Source organism: Cyanistes caeruleus, chromosome Z, assembly GCF_971803275.1.
Source record: "Cyanistes caeruleus chromosome Z, bCyaCae1.hap1.1, whole genome shotgun sequence".
In the NCBI taxonomy this organism is placed as follows: domain Eukaryota; kingdom Metazoa; phylum Chordata; class Aves; order Passeriformes; family Paridae; genus Cyanistes; species Cyanistes caeruleus.
The window spans coordinates 57,651,682-57,662,080 of record NC_141732.1 but is presented as its reverse complement, the minus strand read 5'-3'; the positions used below and the strand labels follow the sequence as shown (position 1 = coordinate 57,662,080).

The following is a 10,399-nucleotide window of genomic DNA, read 5'->3' as shown; positions in this document are numbered from 1 at the left end:
TTTGACTGTTCTACTTTACAACACTATCCTACAGAACAAGTGTTTTTCACTTACCATGGTTTTACCAAGGATTATAGCATCACTCCTACATTTGTTAAAGGTGAGTTTGCTTTTGCACAAATTCACAGTTTATTTGGGTGCCTGCTTCAATACAGCTGGGGTTGATTTTTGACTCTTCAAGCTGGAGTTATTGGCGCTCAGATTCTATGTATTTTAGATTTTCAAGAGAATATTATATTCTCATAGAATCAGAATATCAGATTGTTATATGAGTCATTGGACCCTAGAAGCATGTAGAAAATCCTGCGATACTCTTAAGTTCATTCTTATGAGCTGAATTTAGACTGCCCTTTATAGAATTTTGGGTAGAGGACAATAGGAGCAGGAGGTGGGCAACAGCTTTCTCAGCAGGGTGAGGAGAACCCATTCCTCACAATTGCCTAAGTGGAGGACCAGGCTGCAGCAGCCTTGCTGACTTCAATTTAGGTAGCACAGCACATTCAAAAGTCCTGTATTTCAGCAGTATCCATTCACTCACTCAGGGTATATCTCTGAGGAGTCTAAGGAATGACAAGGATAAGACAATAGGAAATAAAAACCACAAGGTTTATGATGTCTGTAGATGGCTGGGTGTTATTCAAGCACTGCTGCAGGACTTTGTCTTGCCTGTTGGGTAACAGTGTCAGGGTTTGGAGTCCAAAATGCAATCCCCTGACATGATTCACTGGCCCGGAGTTGTATTTGGTGAGTAATAATATCAATTGCAGAATCCTACTATGGTTTATTTACTGGTCATATTAGCATGTGATCTGATTCTCACTGCCACAGAAAACCCTTGCTAGCATATGAATGTTGTTATGCTATCAACTGATTCTGGTATCTCACAGGTTTTTTTTCTATTTTCCCCCTCCTAATCTATTTTTTTTTTAGGCCAACAACCCTGCTTCAATGCCAGCATCTGCCTTTCTAATAATGTAACTATTTACTGCATCATTGTGCTCTACTCTCATTTCATGTTGTCACACTTTCCATGACAATATTTGAAAATTGTCAAAACCCTCAGTGAGAAATTTGTACCAGAGGGAAAATGAGAAACACAAGTGGTGCAGCCAGGTTATCTTGAAAAGGCATGGAGGCTGCCATCACACCATGCCTCTCTTGTGTGACCTTCTTCTGGACTCAGGCTGAGACACTCAGACTGCCCCTGCTAGAAAAATTGATGCTTAGTTAATTTTTGGTGTGCTTTCACTATAAATCTCTGAGTCCCTCTGGACGGGTCTGTGCTGTGTTTGCATCAACAGTCTTTGTGTTCTTCAGTCAACAGAGTTCACTACTTTCTCCAGCAACAAATGCCTATGCAGCAATCAGTGAATTATTATTACAACAGTGATTGCTTGCATTGAGTTATATCTTCAGGACTGAGTGAGCCTTACTTAGACTAAGAGACAGTAACTGCAGCAACTGTGCTGGATAAAGGAGATGCAAAAATAACTGAGTGAATATGCTTGTTATCAGTAGGAATCAAATGTTTTCCTGAGCTCAGTCCCCAAGCAACTCTACCTATATCTGTTGCTGTGGTTCTCAGGAAAAAAAGAGATCCCTGGGTTGTCCGTGCCTTGTTAAAGCCCTCCCACTGTGTGGCTTCTGCAGACTGTGGCAGCCCAGGACACGCTACAGTCATCATGCTCACAGTAGGGAAAAGAAGACGCTTTAGGAAGAATGGTACATTTGGACAATCAAGTGTTTTGGAAAAGGTGGCTACACACAAGTTTGCCTCTCATATGTTGTGCTCTGTTTTCATACTGTTTTTCAACTGCCATTGCACATGCCCTGGAACTCCACCAAAGTTACCTGTGGACCAGGTGGTGACTGTCAAGCTGCTCAGCTGCCCCAGTGCAGAGGGAACACCTAGCACTTACACAGCTCCTGCCTCCCCCAGTGGCAGCACACATCTCTGCGGAAGTAGGTCAAGGCTTTCCCTTGAAAGAATGTGCCCTGAGAGAGCTATGATAGAAGCTTATCTCAACCCTCCCCTACAGAGATACCTCTTGAACAAGACCATCATCTCTTGTCATGGTGAGCTATCCCACCATACTTGGTGGCTATGCTGATCCTTTGTAACCCCTGGTACCACCTTGGCTTTCCCCCATAAAACCCTGGCCTCTGCCCAGTTCAGGAGGGAGCTGCTGTCCCTGTCTACCCTTCTCAGAGCTGCTGGACAATAAAGCCATCTCTGTGGAATCACCACACGATGCTCCTGTCTCTCTGTCTCTGAGCTGACCTGGAAAAACCTCACGGGCAGAGCTGAAATCACTTGCAGCCACAGGCTGCCCCTTGCAGAGGTTACCCGGTGGCCAGGGATCACCAGAGACCCTCTGAAGGCTCTCTCATGGGACTGCTCTCTCTGGGAAAGTCGTGGCTTCCCAGGTCAGACCAATGCACCCAGCCTGGACCACCACATGCCTCAATCTCTGTGAGCAAATGGATGCAGTGGTGTTATCCCAGTCCATTCACACTCCAGAGGTCAGAAACACTCCTCTTCAGGTGTTGCACCAGAGTCCTCTGCTTCATGGGCAGGGGTTAACAAGCTGCTGCAGAAGATGCTCCCACAGAAGGATGCAGCTCATTCATTGCCAGGCTGTCTGACTCTTGATAGTGTCTGTTTCTCTGGTTAGCCTGTTTGTAGAAACATGCAATAATTTTTCATTATGTAATGTGCTAGTAGTATGTGGACACCTCTTCTGTAGCTGGTGGAACAAGGGATCTCCAAATCAAGAGATCCAGATGTCTACTTTGCAACCAAGAGGTTTAAGAGTGACCCAGACAGAATGTTCCTCAGCTATCCTACAAGCTTCTGGGTAAAACAAGGTCATTTATTTCTGGAATGAACATTGAAAGGAATGAGGGCTATCAAATCTCATTTGTTTAAAAAAAAGAAGTACTTGTAGTAGTACACATTTAGATCCTCTCTTCTTAATAAAGAAGCCAAATACAAAACAGTACTTAAAAAAAAAATCACCCTAGTCTTATAAGGCACAGAGCTGCAGGAAGTCTGCATGTCTTACTCCATATAATAAACATGATATTGTGTATTATTTCCAGTGGTTTGAAAACCCACCTGTGAAATTCTATATGGCCATATACACAACATGGTTGTATACAGGATTCTTCCTAATGGTGATAACATAAAAATATACTATTAAAACCAGCACATACACACAAATCCAAACAGAAATACACATTGAGTTACCATAATTTTCAGTTAAAATAATTATCAGAATGTTTTCAGAATAAATCTATTTTTCCAGTTTTGTTTGGCTAGTCCAATGAGCCTACAAAATATCACCAAGTATTAAGGATGTGAAGTCAAAAAGCTTTTTTTCAGTTCAGCTGTACTGAATGGCAATTACACATTCTGAACAATCATACAACTTCTTTAATCAAATGAGGTAATATGAAATTGGCTAGATTTTCCTCAATACTTTCAACTTCAGTGAAAAATACAATAATTAAACTCTCGGTACAATGACTTTCAAACCTCTGTGCACTCTCAGCCCCCTCTCTTCTTCTCTTTCTGGATAATAAATCCTTATGAAAGCTGCAACCACAACTGAAACAGGTTGTGAAATTGTTTAATAATGTTGACTCAAGCAGTGACATCATTTGGAGACTCTTGCTTTCCTTGCAACATCTTTAAAGACAACTGGAAGCGGGTGGATGTTACAGAGCAGACACAGCCCCCCACAGATGGAAGGAACGTGGTTGCTGCAAGGGGAGCTCTATATCCCCCATGGGGATTGAGGTGAGCCAGCTTTAGTGGAGGAAAACCCAGCGTTGACCTGTTTGTCCTTCTCTGGTGGTCTTACAAGCCCCTCTTTGAAATGTTTCTCTTGGGAGAGGGACAGACAAGTTAATGCCTCATATTTTGAGGGCCAGGAAGGGTGCCTAAGCAACTTCTGTGTCCCCAAGCGAAATATTTCAATGCACCTGAACAATAAAAACCCTCAGCTGGAAAGCAAACCCCACAGAGCCAATTACTTTCCCCATTCTGAGAAGATCTTGCTGCATCAAGTCCTACTTTCTGAAAATCAGGCTACTTTCTGAAAATGTGTGGGGTCAGCAGTCAGATTCCAGGATCATCTGCTTCACAAAACTGATAATTTGATCAGGAAAACACAAATCTATTTTAAGAAGAAGAAAAAGAACACGACTGTGAGGTTTCTTCCCGCTATTAAACTTTTTCATCTCAAATAGCATTAGCCTAACTCCAGTGAAAATTATCAGGCAGTATATGGGGAAAAGATCACTTTTGTTGCTCCTTGTATGCGAGGTGTTGTCAGGTGGAGCACCCTGGCTCTGGTGTGAGAACCACATCACATTTCAAAAGGCAGTTCAACCCCCCAAAAATGTTGTAAAATAATAACAAACTTCCCAAATACATAGTGGTTTTAAAATTATGTATGTAAGAAACTTGAACAGTATATGTTCAAATGGATGTAAAATGTCTGTCTTTCAAAAGCTAGGCTGCAATTGTAAGGATGCCATGGAAAGAAAAAAAAATTACTAGCTCTAGTAACAGATGTGAAATTACATTAGATAAATATAATCATTAGTTTCAGTCTCACCCTGGTTAATTTGTTTGTGGAAATGTGCAACCCATTATTCATTAGGTAATTTTTCACACATTGATTAGAAAGCCATGTCGAATTGTGACCCAGCACATTGGGGTTTGCCTATCTTGCAGTGAACTATATCGCTTACAATAGTGGAAATGGGGGACAAAATGTTTATCTCAGGCTGATTTTGTGCCAATAAGTAAAGTAAATCAATAGCCAGTGAAGTGTGAACGACATTTCTCTGCTGTATAATATGGTTTTGGGGGCAATTTGACATGCTACAAGGGGAAACAAGGGTCTTGAACAGAAAGGTAATAAAAGCAAATCATGCTGGTAACTGTTACTGAAGTCTTGTGTTTTTCTCTACATGGGCAACTTTAAGATGAGAAAAATAATGCATGTAGTAGTCCAAAAACACTGAGACACTCTCTAGATTTGTAAACATTGGAGATCAAATCCAGATGTGGTTGAAAGAGGCTCAGGTCCCTGGAATGGATGCTGACTCTGTGTTTAGGCAAGCGCCTGGGCTGTGTTGGAAGTGCCATCGCTTCCCTGACAGCACTTGCCTCTGCTGGCATCTTTCCTCTGGTAGCTTCATGTCTAGGGGGTTAAATTCTGAGGCTATAAATAGTTTTGCATCTAATCACAGAAGCAGGTATTCCCACATTCCCATAAGACCACTGCAGCTTGTATGCAACTTATTTTAAGAGGCATTTGGTGCTAGTGTAAACCAGCAGAACTTCAGCTCAGCTCCAGTTTATGTGTTTGCACAGCAAAGAAGCTGAACAGCAGACCCTTCCCTACTGCTAGCTTTGGTATTTTGCCTTTATGAGTTGCAGAGAAGTTAAAGAAGGGAAGAAGGGAGAGCAATGTATTCATGGTTTATATCCCTGCACAATTTATTCTTCTCAGAGGATAGTTTGGGAAACACAGGTACATGATGAATGATTTTACACAAGCACTGATTGTGGGACACCTTGTTTCATCCCCACTGCCTCTTGATTCAGCCAAAAGTTAATGGGAATAAACTTTTTTTGTGTGTGCGTGTGTTTTGGCATTTCTGTTGCCTCACCTGCAATGTCCTTCACAGACCATCATGGCACTTGCAGGAATCTGAGGTAAAACACAGTAGTAAACCTGGTCAGGAGAAAAAGCAGTGTAACATACCCAGCCATGCCCAGACAGGAACTTTTGGGCACTCCTGTGCCCACGACAGCCATTACAATGAATTTTGGCCAGAGCTAGCTGCAATGAAGAAGTTGTTCCCCTACACATCAAAAAAGTTTGTGCCTTCTAGTTCCTCTCATCCTCATCACCTCAGTCTTGGGAGTAGAAAGCCTCTTCAGGGCCTGAGCTAAGCTGGCAGAAAAACTGCTGCAGTAACGAGGTCTTTTTGCCCAGGTGCTAAGTAGTTTAAGGGAAGGCAAGGTGTTTGAGCTGTAGATTGCAGGAGGGAGACAGGTTGCTCTATAGATGCCCTTCAAATGGAGAAACTGACAATCCTATTTCCCTCAGGCTGCTGGAAGAGGCATGGCCCCTTTGAGAATGGCTGTATGAGCTTCTGCCTACCACAGAAGGGGCAACACAAAGGTGTCTGTACCTACCCAGGAATAAAAATCCTTCAATCAAATCACACACTCTGTCTGCTGGAATTAGAAAGGCTCAGCTCTTGGTATATTTTAAAAGAAAAAGAAATAATTGATGTAATTTTAAAAATGCATCCTAATATCACTCAAACTTGGCTATTAATGCTGTGTTTGGGTTTGCAGAGAAATAAAATTAAATTGTCAGAAAGAGACATGAAAGTCTGAAAAATAATAGAACACCACCTCTATTAAACTCATAGGAGTCTCTTCTAACACCAACAGGGCAAAAGCAATATATATCTGTCAATTTATAAGGTAGCTCTGCCTGGCATTTTAAGTCTCAGATGTGTTCTTTAAAATACAGATTAAAATAACTTGCGTTTTTCCACATAATGCGTACTGCATTAAGGCAATTAACATTTAATTAACAGCAGGTTTTCCGCGGCAGGTCAGATTGCGAAGGGCTTACTGTTGTTGCCATAGAAAGTGGAAGGTTGGGCTGTTTGGTTTCCAGAAAAGGAGCAGCTGTTTTTGAGCCTTGACAGTCTGAAATCATCCTGGGTAGTCTATAATGCTCCAAAGAAAAAGGGAAGCAGGAGGAGGTGGTTGCTGGTGGTGTCACAGAGACCATCTTAGGCTGCAGGAGAATGTAATCTGCCTTATAAATCAGTGTGCTGCTGTTAGGGTGTGTTTTTAATTGAGCTGACAGTAGAGCTTTAAAACTCCTGTATGCACTCAGTGAGATAATTTAACTGTTTTCCTCCAATATACTTTTTAATTGTGTGAGCAAAGCAGCAGAGTTATTTCTCACACTTTTGCTTTTTATTTATCCTTTTTGCTGTTTCTTTCCTCTTCTTTCCAGATTCTTCGCTATTTCTCTGGGTAGCCATTTGGGATTTATTGTGAATATTATCCAAGGACACACAGATGCACAGATTTCATTAAGAAGTCAAATCATTGCTCTGAATTGAAAGCTGCTATCAAGATGGTGCAAGTAGTATTTGTAAAGGGATCTTTAAAAAGGACAGAAATACTGAAATGAAGATAAGATAGATGTAGTGAATCTGTAATAACACAGACTAAGGTCTCCTGGGGAAAATGAAAAAAACCCAACAAACCTAAACCAAACAATCTCAAAGAAAACTTGGAAGAGCGTGGGGGCTCCCAGAAGGTGGTGGAGTTTGTCTTTTCTCCTCAGTAGGTGTAAGACAAGGCTCTAAATCATAACATCAGTGAAATGCAGTAGCAACAACAACCAACTGTCATTTTCAATAGTACGATTGAAGGCTTCACGTTGGGGAAGGAGGTTATCCTGGTATGCTCCTAGGCTTTGGTAATTGCAGGCATAACTGCTCTTACGGTTCAAGGCAGTCTGAGAGAGAATGATTCAGACTAAAAAACATTCACGAATGATTTTGCCTGTGGTTTTATTCCTCATTTATTTCCAGAAGAGAGCAAAAGAACTTCATTCTTTTGATAGGTAACAGATTTTTACCATCAAAAGTAATCCGTCTGTCCTGGTAAATTTGTTAATCCCCATGCATATGTTTGATAGAGAGATGAACAGGAGAACTGTAGTGCAAGGACAGACGTCAGGGAAAATTTGGCCCCAGGAATAATATATACATATATGTACACACACACACGCACATATATATACATATGCATATGTATATATGTATGTACATATGTGTATGTAAGTATGATGAATATGGTATATATATTACTCCCAGCAAAGGGTGTGAAACTGGATAACCATTTAAAAGTTTGATTCAAGAATTTGAAATTAACCATTTAAAAATTCTGTTCCTCAGATTATGGAGGAGTCAGAGACACAAAATTCATGAAGAAATTACTCTGCTGTTGGCACAGGCATGAGCAGCAGCTCTGCCTGTTGTGGGTACCACGCCTGGCCAGCCCCAGCAGGGTTCTTCAATCCTGTTAGCCAGCACTGGCCCAGGAAGCCCAAGGCACCTGTCTTAGACAAACCCAGATGAGAAACCTAGAGATGGAAAGAAGCTGGTGCTCTCTGCCTTCCCATGTTGATTACAGGGAAGTTTCTACAGTGAGGAATTCAACCCAGAGTATGTGGTCCTTTTGCACTGCTGCTCCTTGGGAGCTCTGGGGAGCACTGCAGTGCTGTGGGCTCCAGGGGTGCAGCTGAGAATCAGGGCTGGAGCATTACTGCATTTCTGGAAGCTCTCCAGCTGCTCTCTGTCTACCTGGGTGTTCTGTTTGGTGAAAAATACTTCAGTAAAGTAAAGGAGGACCAAAGTGATTAAACACTACGTTTGTCTTCGGAGAAAGCAAGGGTCTGCATAGGTGGGACTCAGGGCAGATAAGGGTAATAGTTTCTCTAAGGGCCAGCATGACGGCCTGCGAGGATCGGGCTCTCAAACCATGCAAGGAGTCCAGTGCAGAGAGGGGGATATAGTAGGTTTATTTTGGTTTGTTACTGGGGGTAACTGAAAGAAAAGTGGGAATGTGTCCTCTTGGGAAAATCAGGGCAGTCAGCAGGACAAGAGCTCCTGGAGCCACAGCTCTCCAATGCTCAGTTAGAATATGGACTAGTGCAAGGAAACTTTGATTGCTGTTTGGACAAGGCAAATCATGCCAAAACTACCCCCTTAAGGAAACACTCTCTTCAAGGAGGAGCAGGATCATGGAGGTTTCCTGATAGTTAGATTGCTTAGTGACTTCCCTTCTGCCAGGTCAGAGTAGCACAGGACTTTATGCGTTCTTTCCTGGGGGCGAACCACTGCAAAAAGAGCAAACTCTTCCTAGACAGTTGCATTACTGCTGAGCTGGCTGTGTAGGGCCCAGATGTTGTAAATTGTTTGCCATGCCTTGTCTCCCACCTTCCCATTTTTCTTTTGTTTCACCATTATTATAAAAAATTGGTAGATGGCTAATATTACAAGTCCAGGGCAAAACTACTCATACGTTTAGTGTAAGGACATTTAAATATTTAAAGCAGATGGTTCCCAATGACCTTACATGTCTCCTTTATAAATGTATGTACTGTCTTATAGAACCATCTGCATCCCAATATGCAGCTCATATGTTTCCAAGTGTTTCCTCGTTAACCAGCAGAAAACTTCATCTTCCATCTGACGTGAGATAAAGGTTCAAGCTCAGTAACAGCCATGCAAATCAGCACTCCAGGTGGGAGCAGCATTCACCCCAGGGCAGTGAGGTGTTGGACCCTTGCACTTTGCACTCCAGGTGGATCAACAAGGCTAGAATTTGGAGGATGCGAGCAAGCTTCCTCGTATGAAGACCTGAGCCTAAGAAGTCCGACAAATAATTTGCAAAAGCATAGCCACTGACAATTGACAGGCATACATCTTGCCTGATGCACCTGCATCACCCCAGCAAGGCTATCTGTGAAATGCAAACCAGTGCAGAGCAATGCATGATTTCCTATCCCCCTAGATCAGCCTTGCTCCCCGCTCTTTTCTTGTACAGAAGAGCAGAGCTAAACTAGTAAAAGCAATTTTCCATTCTCCGAGAAACCCAGGGGAAATGAGCTCTGATCTTGTGCTCGTCTCACACTCCCTTGATTCCCTCAACTGGCAGCTTTCCTGTGTTAGTCTCCACTGTGCAGAGCTTCTCTGTCATTAGAGCAGTATGGTTGCCTCACTCCTTTCAAAGAAAAATCCTTTAATTTTTAGGACTCACTCTGTGACTGGTGGTGTGCTACCTGCACTTTTTTTTTGGTAGGAAATAATCTAAAAGAATTGTTCATAAAACATATATAAGTGGCAGGTAGATGGAAAGTGGCATGCCTCTAATTTAAATTTCTATTAGAAAAAAATACAGAAATGTATTACATGAGATACTGCTAAGAGTTGTATGGAATATTGTGTTTTAAGACCTACTGTAGATCTATGTCGGTGCCTGTGAAAGAGAGGATAATTAGTGCCCGTACTCTCAGTCATATCAGACTAAAGGTAATGGGGTGTAAGAAATGGTTCATTAGGCTCTCTCAAGTACTTTTACTGTGTCCATACTATTTATACCAGCAGAAAAAATTCAATGTCTTTAAAATCAAGTCAAAGCATTCGCCTTAGATTCTTCAGTTTAAGAAGTAACATTGAGTGATGATCTCTTAAAGTCAAATGGAAAAAAAAATGTACAGAGAAGAACCCCTTAAACCAGTTTTATTAGCATTCTGTGTCACTCCAAGGCAGTCTA

At 41.9% G+C, this 10,399-nt stretch overlaps 2 long non-coding RNA genes across 2 annotated transcripts; one reads left to right on the top strand and one right to left on the bottom strand.

Moving 5' to 3' along the window:
* Window positions 1–372: 372 nt before the first annotated feature.
* LOC147648468 (uncharacterized) lies at window positions 373–5,957 on the bottom strand. The gene is made up of 3 exons (XR_015281008.1): window positions 5,888–5,957; window positions 5,689–5,753; window positions 373–2,676 (listed from the first exon to the last, which is right to left on the bottom strand). It is a non-coding gene; the product is annotated as an uncharacterized LOC147648468 (long non-coding RNA).
* A 712-nt stretch (window positions 5,958–6,669) lies between these two features.
* Window positions 6,670–9,939, top strand: LOC147648467 (uncharacterized). The gene is made up of 2 exons (XR_015281007.1): window positions 6,670–6,851; window positions 7,065–9,939. It is a non-coding gene; the product is annotated as an uncharacterized LOC147648467 (long non-coding RNA).
* Window positions 9,940–10,399: the final 460 nt, after the last annotated feature.